Consider the following 15,621-nt stretch of genomic DNA (forward strand, 5'->3'; position numbering starts at 1 on the left):
GGAGTGAGGGTCAGGCAGCTCCCCCCTGTCTGTGAAGCCAGCCTCTCACTAGTAATGCAGGGAGGGAGCTGTCTCAGACTTCACCATCCTCCCACCCCCCCCCCCCCTCACCCACACACCATTCACTAGCTGGGACATGGGGGAAGTCAGGAGTGAGGGTCAGGCAGCTCCCCCCTGTCTGTGAAGCCAGCCTCTCACTAGTAATGCAGGGAGGGAGCTGTCTCAGACTTCACCATCCTCCCCCCCCCCTCCCTCACCCACACACCATTCACTAGCTGGGACATGGGGGAAGTCAGGAGTGAGGGTCAGGCAGCTCCCCCCTGTCTGCAAAGCCAGCCTCTCACTAGTAATGCAGGGAGGGAGCTGTCTCAGACTTCACCATCCTCCCCCCCCCCTCACCCACACACCATTCACTAGCTGGGACATGGGGGAAGTCAGGAGTGAGGGTCAGGCAGCTCCCCCCTGTCTGCGAAGCCAGCCTCTCACTAGTAATGCAGGGAGGGAGCTGTCTCAGACTTCACCATCCTCCCCCCCCCCCCCTCACCCACACACCATTCACTAGCTGGGACATGGGGGAAGTCAGGAGTGAGGGTCAGGCAGCTCCCCCCTGTCTGTGAAGCCAGCCTCTCACTAGTAATGCAGGGAGGGAGCTGTCTCAGACTTCACCATCCTCCCCCCCCCCCCCCTCACCCACACACCATTCACTAGCTGGGACATGGGGGAAGTCAGGAGTGAGGGTCAGGCAGCTCCCCCCTGTCTGTGAAGCCAGCCTCTCACTAGTAATGCAGGGAGGGAGCTGTCTCAGACTGGTATCAGGGTTAGGGCACTGTGTGCAGGAAGATCACAACACTCCTGGTATTAATAGGGATAGGGCACTGTAAGAGATGACTGTAGTAGATTGAATAAAGATCTGATGTTTCTGCTCTCCTCACACCAAACAAAAACAACACACAAGCAGAGAAGCCCTTCTTACAAAGCTGAGCTAGTGAGTTAAGTAGGAGGAAAAGTAAACATACTTGTGCCAGTGTGGCTACTTAAAAAATACACTTACCAACAATCAATTACATATATTTGAACTGTGTACAGTTCCAGCCAGGACCACCTTTCTAAAATGCACAGTGATTGGCAAATTCAACGTGCACTTGCATTTCAGGTGCCTGCTAACAAAAATAATAAACAAACAAGTTCTAGTCACGTGAGTGCTGATCATTAACATTACTTTTTTTGTCAAGCTTCCAACTGTTTCCATTTCACATCCCCCCAACCATTACCTCAGTGTTAGCCTTGGTAACATCAATAGATAAGAGCACAGCCAGCCAATAGGAATACATACATACATATTCATTCCTAAGTGACCTTTACTGACCTGGGAAGTGTGAACACTTTGTTTCATTTTCTGTTGGTGTTCGTTAGTTTCCAGTTCCATTTCCCATCCCCCCAACCATCACCTCAGTGGTAACCTTGGTAACATCAATAGATAAGAGGGCAGCCAGCCAATAGGAACACATATTCATTCCTAACTGACCTTCAGTGACCTGGAAAGTGTTTATTTGTATCATTTTCAGTTAGTGCGCACTAAATCGAGTTAGTGCGCACTAACACGATTTAACGATTTTTAACGATAAATCGTTAGAATTTCTATTGTATCGTGTTCTATAACGATTTAAGATGATATAAACATTATCGGAAGATAATTTTAATCGTTGAAAAACGATTCACATCCCTACAGGAGAGAGGATATACCAGAGGAAGGATCTCCAATGTAGAAGCACACAGGTCAGGCCCCGAAGAGCGGGGAGTGCAGAGACAGGCCCTCTGATGTGGTAATGCTGAAGCTGCCCTGAGGAGCGGGGAAGCTTGGAGACAGGATCTCTGATGTAGTAACACTGAAGCTACCCCAAGGAGCAGGGATGCATAGCGCAGGCCCCCGAGGAGCGGGAACCCAGAGCCAGAGTCCTCAGACAGAGAGCAGAGATCCAAGGCAGGAACCGCAGGTCTGGAGAGACAGGAACAAGTGCCAGAGGAGCTCAGGGAACTCGTTGCCAAGTTGGTTAGCGTAGCCCAAAAGAGGTGCTTAAGTATCTCAGACTTGTGATGTCATCAGCTGGGGTCGGCCCCAGAGTTCCCACCATAGGGCCTTTAAATGGAGGATGGGTGGCGCGTGCGCGCGCCTAAGGAGGCCCAGAGCCGGAGAGAAGGCTACGAGGAGCACGAAGAGCCAGGAGGAGCATGGCGGTAGCAGCTGGCAACAGCTGTGAGTTCACCCAGAGTGGAGAGCCAGGCATGACATGACATGAGCTGGGCTGGCTGCGGATGGCTGTGGCCAATGTTCATAACACCATGATGCCATCAACCTTCCCCGATGCTCTCTGATTCTTGGCCTGCCTTTAGATGCATGCACACATTATAGCTCTGCAGTAGAAAAAGCTGACTGGTGCCCCCTGATGATATCAGCCCATTTGGGTGACATAAACAAGGGCCCTGCAGCAATATCTCACCTCAGCAATGGGTCTCCTGAATCCTGCAGTGCGTGTTGCTCCAGCATCCTGCTTCTCATCTGTTCCTGCCATCCTGGTTCCTATGTTCCAGCTTTGCCTCTCCAGCCTTATCTTGTCCAACCTTCCTTGTCCAGCTTTGCCTTATGCTGCTTGTCTCATCCAGAATCTTCTGTGTCCTCGCCCACCCTTGGCCTGACTTCCGGATCTGACATGTTTCCTGGTCCTGACCACGATTGCCTGCCACCTGGATCTGACCACGATTGCCTGCTGCATGGACCTGTCCTCCTGCCTGGATCTGACCATCCTTGTCCGCCGCCTGCCCCAACCTTGGCCTGCTCTGACTCCAATAGTCTGCTGCCTGCCCTGATCCCGGCATGCCATTGGACTCTTGCTCTTCACCCCCTAGGGACTCACCTAAGTCCTGCAGCTGCCAGAACCCAAGAACTCAACCTGCAGGGGAGGCTGCTGATATAGGTGAAGTTCCAGACTGTCCTGCTACAGGGTGAGTTTGCCAGCTGCCGGCGTAGGCTTCGTAAGTTCAACTACAAGGCTGCATCAGCTATGCAGCACAAAGAGCTCACTTTCACACCGCTCTTTACAGTTAACCAGATAAGTCTGGAAATCACCACTAAGCTGGCTAAGTTAGCCAGATAAATTGCTTGTCCCTGCAACACTCCCATCCCACCCACCACTTAGCTGGATAACTAGCTAGATAAATATTAACCGGCAGCTGAGGAGAATGGGCAAAAATTAAAACAGTGCCAAAAGTCCAGCAGGGGTCCGGGAGCGACCTCCTGCAAGCGGGCCGTATTGCCAATCTTCAAAATGGCGCCGGCGCTACCTTTGCCCTCGCTATGTCATACGGGCGATGTCTTGGGGGAGTCAGGAGGCCCCCCCAAGCTGGCCAAAAGTCCCTGGGGGTCCAGCGGGGGTCCGGGGGCGATCTCCCGCACGTGTGAAGTCGGGAGCCAGGAAACAAAATGGCGCCGGCGCTACCTTTGCCCTGTCACATGATAAGGGCAAAGGGCCACCGGCGCCATTTCTCAATGCAGCGGTAGCCAGAGAGCAGGAGGAGATCGCTTCAGGACCCCCCCACTGGACCCCAGGTAATTTAAAACATTTTGGGGGGGGGGTTCGGGAGGGTGGGGGATTTGTTTTAAAGGTTCGGGTGGACTTTAGGGTTTTTTTGGTGTGCCGGTTTTCCCGCGCCCTATTTAACGATACAATACAAATGCCTCTGACGATATCAGGGGCATTTGTATTGTATCGCGTATCTAACGATGTTGGACGATTTTAAAATTATCTGACGATAATTTTAATCGTTCAAAAACGATTCACATCCCTAATGGCCTTATTTTCCATAAGAGCCCCTTTAACCCCTGGGTCATCTAATGGTCCAACTAACTCCCTTGGATATATTTTTTAAAGTTTTTATTATGAGTTTTTGCCTCTACGGCCAACTTCATTTCAAATTTTCTCTTCACCTGTCTTATCAATGTTTTAGACTTTTACAATGCTTATGCTTTTTCCTATTTTCTTCAGATGGATCCTTCTTCCAATTTTTGAAGGATTTTTTTTTGGCTAAAATAGCCTCTTTCTCCTCATCTTTTAACCATACCTGGAAGATGAAGGTAATCATTTTGCCTTCCACCTTTCTTAATGCATGGAATACATCTGGACTGTGCATCTAGGATTGCATTTTTAAACAATGTCCTTGCCTGTTGAACACTTTCATCTTTGCATCACTATTATATATATTCCTTTCTTTATCTTCTTTCCTATCTCTTTTCTTTTTCTCTAGTAAACCTTTATGTCTGCTTATTACTTTTCATTGGTTCTGTTTTATATATGTGCACACTTAGCCCAAATTTCAATAGATGCAGCAGCTAATGGGGTGTTTGTATATGCTGTTTGAGGTTTCTGTGTACCCCATGAATGTGATTGATTGATTGATTGATTGATTTATTTATTTATTTATTTATTTATTTATTTATTTAAAACATTTATAGCACACTCAATACTCAGTAGTGTATGGTAATTACAAAGGTTACATACACAATTAAAAATACAAATAAATACATCAGAAAAAACAACATAGGTATTAAAAGACAGATGACATAGAAGATGCTTTGGTGGCTTGGGATCAGAGCCTGAGTTTGAGGTTAGTTAGCGAAGACAGGAACTCCAGAACTCTTGACCTCAATGCTATTACAGGACTCTCCACCTGCTATCCTATCTTTAACAAATCAAGAGAAACTCCATCCTGTGCATTGAATAATCTTCTGAAAACTACTGTGTAACCTTCAGTATATGACATGCTGGCTTATTGTACTGAAACTTTTTTCTAATTAAAACAAAGCATAATTAAACTTACCCTATAGTAAAGAAACACTGAAATGGAACTGTGACATGTGAGAAATGAGACTATGAGATTTCAGACAGTGAGATAAGACTATGAGACGTGACAAATTGGAATAACAGCAACAAGAAAAATGCATTCACAATCTAGTCACTCACACTCAGCCAATTTATTTGGTTTCTCTCTGTTAAAGATATCAATTTAGAGAATAACTGAATTTATTTCCCTTAAACTGCTTTTATTTAAACAGTGATATTGCATGTCTGCAACTCTTATCCCAGGTAATTACAACTTCTTCATACTCTACAATTCCCTTGTGATCGCAGTGCCTTTCTGGTATAGTGTTAGTATACACAATTTCCAGTGTATGAGTCATGTCACCATATTATGACTTTCTATATACAAGACTTCTGACATCAACACTAGTTGATGGAGAAGGTTTTCATGGGAAATGATTCAGATGGACTGAATCAAATCACGGTGAACCTAGAAAATGTGGTAGGCCTGATTGACAAACTGAAGAGTAGTAAATCACCTGGACCGGATGGTATACACCCCAGAGTTCTGAATGAACTAAAAAATGAAATTTCAGACCTATTAGTAAAAATTTGTAACCTATCATTAAAATCATCCATTGTACCTGAAGACTGGAGGATAGCAAATGTAACCCCAATATTTAAAAATGGCTCCAGGGGTAATCTGGGAAACTACAGGCCGGTTAGCCTGACTTCAGTGCCAGGAAAAATAGTGGAAAGTGTTCTAAACATCAAAATCACAGAACATATGGAAAGACATGGTTTAATGGAACAAAGTCAGCATGGCTTTATCCAGGGCAAGTCTTGCCTCACAAATCTGCGTCACTTTTTTTAAGGAGTTAATAAACATGTGGATAAAGGTGAACTGGTAGTTGTAGTATACTTGGATTTTCAGAAGGCGTTTGGCAAAGTTCCTCATGAGAGGCTTCTAGGAAAAGTAAAAAGTCATGGGATAGGTGGCGATGTTCTTTCGTGGATTGCAAACTGGCTAAAAGACAGGAAACAGAGAGTAGGATTAAATGGACAATTTTCTCAGTGGAAGGGAGTGGACAGTGGAGTGCCTCAGGGATCTGTATTGGGACCCTTACTTTTCAATATATTTATAAATGACCTGGAAAGAAATACGACAAGTGAGATAATCAAATTTGCAGATGACACAAAATTATTCAGAGTAGTTAAATCACAATCAGATTGTGATAAATTGCAGGAAATCCTTGTGAGACTGGAAAATTGGGCATCCAAATGGCAGATGAAATTTAATGTGGATAAGTGCAAGGTGATGCATATAGGGAAAAATAACCCATGCTATCATTACACAAGGTTGGGTTCCATATTAGGTGCTACAACCCAAGAAAGAGATCTAGGTGTCATAGTGGATAACACATTGAAATCGGTTCAGTGTGCTGCGGCAGTCAAAAAAGCAAACAGAATGTTGGGAATTATTAGAAAGGGAATGGTGAATAAAATGGAAAATGTCATAATGCCTCTGTATCGCTCCATGGTGAGACCGCACCTTGAATACTGTGTACAATTCTGGTCGCCACATCTCAAAAAAGATATAATTGCGATGGAGAAGGGACAGAGAAGGGCTACCAAAATGCTAAGGGGAATGGAACAGCTTCCCTATGAGGAAAGACTAGGAGAAGAGATGGCTGAGGGGGGATATGATAGAGAAGTTTAAAATCATGAGAGGTCTAGAACGGGTAGATGTGAATCGGTTATTTACTCTTTCGGATAGTAGAAAGACTAGGGGGCACTCCATGAAGTTAGCATGGGGCACATTTAAAACTAATCGGAGAAAGTTCTTTTTTACTCAAAGCACAATTAAACTCTGGAATTTGTTGCCAGAGGATGTGGTTAGTGTAGTTAATAATTAAAAAAGGATTGGATAAGTTCTTGCAGGAGAAGTCCATTACCTGCTATTAAGTTCACTTAGAGAATAGCCACTGCCATTAGCAATGGTAACATGAAATAGTTTTTGGGTACTTGCCAGGTTCTTATGGCCTGGATTGGCCACTGTTGGAAAGAGGATGCTGGGCTTGATGGACCCTTGGTCTGACCCAGTATGGCATGTTCTTATGTTCTTATGTTCTTAAAGTCTAGTGATGAGGTATGTAACCATTTCTAATTCTGTTTTGCAGAATCTGCATTTATCTGTTTTACTTGCAGTGAACCATCTTGTCCATAATTCACTATTTTGTGCTTCAATTATCAATCTTTCATCTTCAGGTTTAAACTCACATTTCCTTAGTCATTCCTAAGTCAGATTTCTGAAGGAACTCTCTGAATTTCTCACTGTGCTTATGCTTTTTCCAATTAATTTCCTTGCTTGCAGGTCAGATTCTTTAGAAATTTTTCTCTTGCAAATCTCATTGCATCTTTCTAGGGATATACACCCTAAAACCTTTTTTTTTTTAGGTTCATGCTTTCTTTTCATGTTTCTTTTCATTTTGTTTTTATTTGATTTTTTTAATTTTTTTTTTTTCAGTTTGCCAAACTGAAAAAAACAAAATTGAAAAAGAAATACAACTTGAAACTAAAAAAATGAACAGATAAAAAAAGGGACTCCTGTGGCACAGAGTGGGCCTTCCTGGGCCAATAAAATGTCCAAGCCAAACACTGATCTTGGTTCTGGACCCCACACTGAGGCCTAGGCACGGCACTGATTCCTAGGTCCAGCAGAGAAGTTTAAACCTGGGCTGAGCCTGGTGCCAAGGCCTGGGCCTGAGCCAGACTCATCACCAAATATCAGATCCCAATTAGGCTCATTGCTGAGGCTTGAGCCCAAGAATGGCACTGAGGCCTAGGCCTTGGCTGGATCTGATGCTGAGGCCTCGGAGCAGGTAGGGCCTCTTTTTCTTCTGCCCAAGTCCCAGCTTTTGAAAAATGATGCCATCTGTATGGAGGATGGCACTGAAGTGATGTCACTTTGGTGTCTTCCACCAGTGCAGCCTGCATTATTTTGATATGTGGCCATCATTTCAATGACATACATCAAAATGATGCTGTCTGCACCAGAGGAAGGGCCAATTTTATGTCACTTCAGCAGTGGATGGCATCATTTTTCATGCGCTGGGACCTGGGCAGGAGCAATTAGAGGCCCCAGCCCAAGCCTAGACCTCGGCTGAGGGCCCAGGCCATGAAGGGGTTGTCATTTTTCTCCTTTACTTTTGATCTTATGTCATAGGAACATAAGAACGTAAGAAATTGCCATACTGAGTCAGACCAAGGGTCCATCAAGCCCAGCATCCTGTTTCCAACAGTGGCCAATCCAGGCCATAAGAACCTGGCAAGTACCCAAAAACTAAGAATATCCCATGCTACTGATGCTAGTAATAGCAGTGGCTATTTTCTAAGTCAATTTGATTAATAGCAGTTAATGGACTTCTCCAAGAACTTATCCAAACCTTTTTTAAACCCAGCTACACTAACTGTACTAACCACATACCCTGGCAACAAATTCCAGAGTTTAATTGTGCGCTGAGTGAAAAAGAATTTTCTCCGATTAGTTTTAAATATACTACATACTAACTTCATGGAGTGCCCCTAGTCCTTCTATTATCCGAAAGAGTAAATAACTGATTCACATTTACCCGTTCTAGACCTCTCATGATATTAAACACCTCTATCATATCCCCCCTCAGCCATCTCTTCTCTAAGCTGAACAGCCCTAACCTCTTTAGTCCTTCTTCATAGGGGAGCTGTTTTATCCCTTTTATAATTTTGGTCGCCCTTTTCTGTACCTTCTCCATCGCAGCTATGTCTTTTTTGAGATGCTGCGACCAGAATTGTATATAGTATTCAAGGTGCGGTCTCACCATGGAGCGATACAGAGGCATTATGACATTTTCCATTTTATTCACCATTCCCTTCCTAATAATTCCTATCATTCTGTTTGCTTTTTGACTGCCACAGTACACTGAGCCGATGATTTCAATGTATTATACATTATGACGCCTAGATCTGTTTTGCGGGTGGTAGCTCCTAATATGGAACCTAACATCGTGTAACTATAGCATGGGTTATTTTTCCTTATATGCATCACCTTGCACTTATCCACATTAAATTTCATCTGTTATTTCGATGCCCAATTTTCCAGTCTCACAAGGTCCTCCTGCAATTTATCACAATCTGCTTGTAATTTAACTACTCTGAATAATTTTGAATCATCTGCAAATCTGATAATCTTATTGCTGGGGCTCTATCCCTTTATGCAGATTATGGCCTTGTTGATATTACTAATCATGCTTTTTAGTTTGGTTATCAGGTTTATCTTAGATAGTCTTCCCCTCTACTGGACCTCAGCATGCTTATCTATTTTCATATAAGCCAGGAGATCAGCCGCCAGCACTTCCACTTCCTGTTCTCACTCTTGGCTGTCCTCTTCACTCTGCTTTCTGGCCTGCTTTACATTGCTTTTATCTTCATATGTTGTACCATTCTCATTTGCTGATATCTCACCTATTATCTTCTCCTATTGTTCTAACTGTTCCAGTACGTCCCATCTGCTTAGTTGTTACAATCTCTTTCTTCTGGTGCTCCTTCTTGCATTACTTTCATCCTCACGTGTTGTATCATGCACATTAACAGGTATCTCATCCGTTGCCTCCTCCAATTTGCTGGCTGTTTCTGGTGCTTCTTGGAGCTCTGGCACAGCTCCTCCAGCACTTCTCTCAAATTTCCTCTTTTATCTCTGTTTCTCTTTCTACAGCAGTTCTTAATTGCTCAAAAATGATATCATTTACATTCTTCTTTTTTCCTAACGGGAAATCCCAAGCCCGCATAAATCCCAGCAGATATGTGTAAGGCCGGGCTGAGCATGCACCAAGCACATTTTCTAAATGGCCCAGCCATGTGCGTATCTGCCAGTACACTCAAAAGAGCTGGGATTTAGAAAAGGGGCACCATTAGGCCCTGTCCTGGTGAAGAACACGATGGCAGCTGGCAGGCACACAGAACTTACTGCTGCTCCAAAGGAGCAGGTAATTTCTTTAACAAAACAATTAAGGTAGATAGGTAGAGTTTATGGGCCAGGGAGGAGAGGGGAAAAAGGAGGAAGGTTAGGGAAGAGGTTAGGGAAGTTCCCTCTGAGTCCGCTCCTTTATTGGAGCGAACTGGCAGGGAACTGGGGATGTCCTGATTGTGTTGCTGTGCACTTTTTAAGAAAATCACCCCCTTACATGACACCCATGCGCACATGCGTGCACTGAAATAAAATCGGGAGTGCATGTGCGTGTGGGTATCAGATTTTATAACATGCATGCATCGGAGCACACATGTTATAAAACTGGCACTTCTTTTAAAATCTACCCCTTAATTTTTCTTATTAAATATCTTACATTTTGTCAGTTTTTGGTATGTTCTCTTTGTAAATCCCCTTGATTTAAATATAGGTTTTATGGCATAAAAATAGCAGTACAATATTTCCTTTTTATAGGAGCAAACTGGTTTCCCTTCTGCCAGACACAGCACTAAACTCAAAATTCACCACTGATATTCTCACCTGCATGCCAAAGCAAGTCTAGTATAGTAATTTATATATATTTTTATAATTCTTTTTTACTTTTCAGCATTTGCATACATGTTACCTTTGCCATCAGAGGTAAAATTAATGCAAATAGTGCATGTTAACATTGTTGAGAATGGTGGTTTTCGTGTGCCCATGGGCCTCAGCCCGACCCAGGCCGTCCCGGGCCGAACCAAGGGTTGACGGTGGCTCCGCATGGCTGGACACTCTACCCTCTGCCAGGCCGGCAAGCTCCCATGGCCAAACATCCGAGGATGTTGGAAGGTGAATGGTCCTCCGACCATTCCGGGCCCTTTCAGACCTGCTGCGAGCAGCATGGAGCAGCAGGCCTGGCCTGAGGTTGAGGGCAGACGGGCCTTGGCACGAAGACACTAGAGTTGATGCAACGGCATCACATGGCACGAAGACACTTGGCAGAAGAGGTGACATCAGGGCTGTGGATACAAGACACCAAGATCGATGCGGACAGCATCGCAGACGAGACACTTGACAAGGATGATGCAGACGGCATCCAAGACGAGGATTCATGGCGGGGATGATGCAGACAGCATCCGAGGCAAGACACATGGCTGGATAAGGCGGATGAAGACACTTGGCATCAAGGCAAGACACAAGGCATGGACATTGGCACTGTCTCTCAGGGCTCCCTACTCAGGCCACCCGCGGGACTGAGTCGCGGACCACCCTGTCTGTTACGCGCCCTACACAGCCCCAAGGCTGGTCACGGACCACGACGGGAGCGGGACAGCGCAGGAAGACACATCAGGCTTCACGGCTCAGGAGCACAGGACAACCATCCACCGGTAGCCTAGTCCACCCAGGAACTACATCTGGGGAACCCCCGGCCTACCGGTACCAGAAGGCTCCAGAGCGAGGATGAGGCGGAGTGAAGGCAGGAACATCAGGAAGGCAGGAACATCAGGACGAAGGCGAAGAAACCTGGACATGGACCTCAGGCGAAGACGTGGACATGGAACAAGAGATCAAGGTGCGGAGCTCCGGAAGAAGACCTTACATGGGCCCTGGCAGGCGGGAGCCTCCAGGGTGAAGACTGAACACGATGCAAGGCCAGGCAGGAAGAACGGAGCAGCCCTTTATAGGGCTGGAACCAGGAAACAGTCATTAGGTGGGGCTCAGACACTTCCTGTGTCTGGCCCTTTAAATCTTGCAGAGAGACGCGGCCGTGCGTCTAAGGCAGGCAGAGCAGGGCTGTGCAGGACCCTGGACAGCGGCCTGCACAGCGTCTTCACGTCGGCAGCGTCAGACGCTGCAGAGAAGGCAGGGGAGAGCCTGGACGCAGGCTCCAGCATTGGCAGCGGCTCCAGCCGCTGCGGGAGGCCCCGGGGGCGGCTCCTGCCGCTACTCAAGCCCGGGGCTGCGGCCTAAACGCCGCAAAGATCCGAATGACGTCGGGGGCACTCCCAGCCCCGTGGGAGGCCGCGGCTCCGACCGCGGAGCTGAAGGAAGGTCCAGGGCGGCCTCCGGGCCGCGTGGGCAGGCCGGCAGCGGTGTCCTGCCGCGCCGGTGAAGATCAGCAGTGAGTCAGCAGGCTCGCGGGGGGGGGGAACCCCGCGGGCGGCAAATTCATAACAAACATGCTTAGTATGTGTCTGTTAGCTAATGCAGGCATTAACGTTAGCTCACATCAATTAGCCCCTTAATTAGCCCCTAAATTTGAGGTAAATTGGTGATATCTTAACATTTTGTTTCTTTATTGCAATGCATCCTTTCCAACAATTCTTGGGAGCTGAGATTTTTGTTTGTTATGGGAAAATACTTACTGTGAAAAATGCGTACCTAAATTGAATTCAATGGATTTGACAGTGATGATATAACAACTATTTCTCTGCAGTAATTCTAGAACAAGAACCCTTTGAGATGACAGCTTACTGTATAATAGTTGAAACCCCAAGCATCAGATCTGTTAGCAAAATCTATGCATTGAATGAATTACAAAATATCAGTGCAAATGCCAAAGCCACATTGGCCATTGCACACCAAAGAGAGCACACCAAAAACTGGAAGAAAGTGGGATAAACAGGATTTACTGCATATTAAAACATGTTAATGTTCAGATAACCCCTAGAATGGAAAATCCTGCATGTTATCTCTAACTATACAAACTCTGCACAGTGTGAGTATGGTAATGAGCTGCTTTGCATACAAATTACTATGCAAATAAAGTCCCACAGATTTCTTTAAAGTTGGCAAACTACATTGTTTATTTAAGTTAACTAAACCTCAAAATGTGTAGTTAACTTTCCCCGGGAATATTGGAATGCAAATGCACGTTCCAGTCCCACCAGTTAAAGGGGCCAGCCAATCTGAGAAACCCCCAGCCACGAGTCATGGAATCTCTGTAGGTTCAGTGGGATCCCCTCTCCCAACCTCCTCCTACACTCTTGAGTGGCTAAAACTAAAATAAATGAAAATCCCCAGTCCCTCCCACAGGACTGAAGCCTCATTCCTTTGCCCCCCAAAACAGCCTCCTACCTTTCCTAGATCCCCTTTTCTACCTCCCTGGTACCCCCCCAAAAAACTTACTAAATATCCCTGGTTGTGTAGTGGTGATATTGCGCTTGGCAGTCTGTGGGGCAGGGCCTCGGACCGCCGCTCTTAACTCCAACCCTGAGCAATCACAGGAGCTCCCAACACCAGGGCAGAACTCCCTAGAAGAATGCGCCTAACTAGGCCCGATACGACACTGGAGGAAGACACCGCCAACTCCAATAGATGCTGTTCGTATATGTGCGTGCGCCCGACCTGTCTGAATTTAAAGGGCCCACAGCAGGAAACCTCCTGCAGCACCCACTGATGATGTCAGGCTCTCCTGCCTACAAAAAGTCACCTTGGCAGTACTTCCTTGCCTTGGCAAGAGGTCAACTACTTGGTTGGTAGAGCGAGTTGCCTCCGTGTGTTCTGCGCTCCTGGTTGCTCTGTTCCTGTGTTCCTGGTTATTCCTGTGTTCCTGGTCCTTACCTTGTCAGTGCTGGTCCATATTCCTGAGTTCCCAGTCTTCATTTCTCCTTTGTCTCCTTGTAGTTAATCTTTGGTTCCTGCATTTGGTCCTCAGTGTCTTCCTCTACCCACCTGTGCTGTTCCTTGCCTCCATGCTTGCCTTTCCACCCTGTGTGTTCCCTTGGAGGGATCTCTAGTTTGACCTTGGCTTGGAACTTTGACCCTGTTTGAACTCCAACTGCCACTGACCACTGCCTGAATACTGCCTGAATGCTGCCTGACTCACTGACTTGGAAACTGTCTGTATCCTACCTCCCCAGGACTTATCCAATGGATCTTCAGCCCAACAGCAGAGTCCAGTGTCTATGTCCTGCCAAAACCATTAAACTAAGGGGAACGAGGGCTAGTATAGGTGAAGCTCCAGTTGGGCCTCTGCTACAATCAACTCTGCCAGCCAATGGTGGGGACCCTCAGGGCCAAGGATCCACACCCACAACAGGTTGCAGGAGTGCCACTTATGGGCTCCTTTATAAGTGTGGGGAACTATCACACATGTTGAAAATGGTGCTGCTAGGACAGGGGCCCACTACACTATATAGAAATAATTCTGCAGATGCAGGACTATTTTTGAAGAATCAAGATCTTCTTGGTCATCTACCAGTATTGTTCTGGGAGTTAGTTTTGAATAGTTTTTGTTATGACTGTCGCTGCCTGACGTCTCCACTCCGCCCACCTTATCTTTTTTGCGACTCCTCCCACGGTTGATGGACGTCTGGCTACCACGGCAGTCCCCGGTCCGGCTTGGGCGCTGCATCCCGCCATGTTGTCCAGGTACCATAGGGCGCGCGCGCCGTGCAGCCCTGCTTCTTATTCTCCCTTTGGCGTGAACCTCAGGGGCGTCCCTCTGTGATGATGTCACTCATCCTGGATACAAAAGCCTACACTTTTTGCTAGCTAATCGAGTTAGCAAGGGATCTCCTTATGGATGGGATTCGCTTTCCGTACCTAGCTAATCTGCCTCTCCAACTTTTGGACTTTATCCTAACGGGGTACCCGTTCCTCTGGGGCCTCTCTCATTTCTTTCAGGTCGCTATCAGGAACCAGTACTCGCTCCTCGAGGGCCCATATTCCCTGACTCGCTGCCTGAACTTATCGCTTCTGCTTGGAAGAAACTGCTGCCTACATCATGAGTGAGTTCCCAACTTTATCTCCTCAGAGCTGTTTCCTGGAACCAGGTACTCGCTCCTCAAGGGCCTGCCTCTATTCCAGCTTCTGTGTCACCTTCCGAGAGAAACCGCTGTGTGAGTAACTTTACCAACGAGGCTCTATACCAGAACTCTGTGTATGCTCCACTGTACTCACTATCTCAATTTTCTCCACTACAGCACAGCCATAGAGGGAATTGCTGTTCCAGTATCCTGAGGAACCCAAGCCCAGCCGGGCTTCATCTCTACTCACTACTGAAACCTCTGGTGGCTACTCAACTCTGTCTAATAAAAGATATAACTCTGTGTTGTGTGTCCCAAAGCTGAGCTTGACCTATGGCCCCTCACAGGACTTCCTCCGTGGGTGTAGGTAGCAGCCACAGTGTCCAAGGGTCCACCCAAAACCTTACAAACAATAACAGATTGTTAACTCCATGGATCCGGCACAGCTCAATGCCCTGCAGGCCATTCCGGGCCTGGCCCTGTGCGTTGCTGAACAGCAAGACGCATTGGAGAAACTCACTTCAGCGTTTCATCAGCTGCACGCACAAAGAACCCAAGGCGCTACTTCCAGTAATGAAGGTCAGTTACCTGAAGTAACTTTAAAGACTACTATAGCACTGGCTGCTCCAGTTCGTTTCTCAGGAGATATTCAGAGAAGCAGGGGCTTTCTAAACCAGTGCTGCATGCATTTTGCATTACAGCCTTCTTACTTCCCCACAGCTTTTGCCAAGACTACTTACATTCTATCTTATCTTGATGGAAGGGCCTTGTCTTGGGCATCAACACTGTGGGAACGCAAGGATCCTATTTTGCAGGACATTGATGGATTTTTGGACTTATTTAAATCCGTTTTAGGCGATCCTGCCCAAGTGACCTTTGCCAATTCTGCTCTGGTGGACCTGAAGCAAGGCAACTGACCACTGGCTGATTTTGCGATAGAGTTCAAGACTCTTGCTATAGAACTCTGCTGGGACCCCAAATGCCTAAAAGTTCTCTTCTTCAGAGGCCTGGATACTCATTTGAAAGACGAGCTGGC

Source organism: Rhinatrema bivittatum, chromosome 9 (assembly GCF_901001135.1).
Source record: "Rhinatrema bivittatum chromosome 9, aRhiBiv1.1, whole genome shotgun sequence".
In the NCBI taxonomy this organism is placed as follows: domain Eukaryota; kingdom Metazoa; phylum Chordata; class Amphibia; order Gymnophiona; family Rhinatrematidae; genus Rhinatrema; species Rhinatrema bivittatum.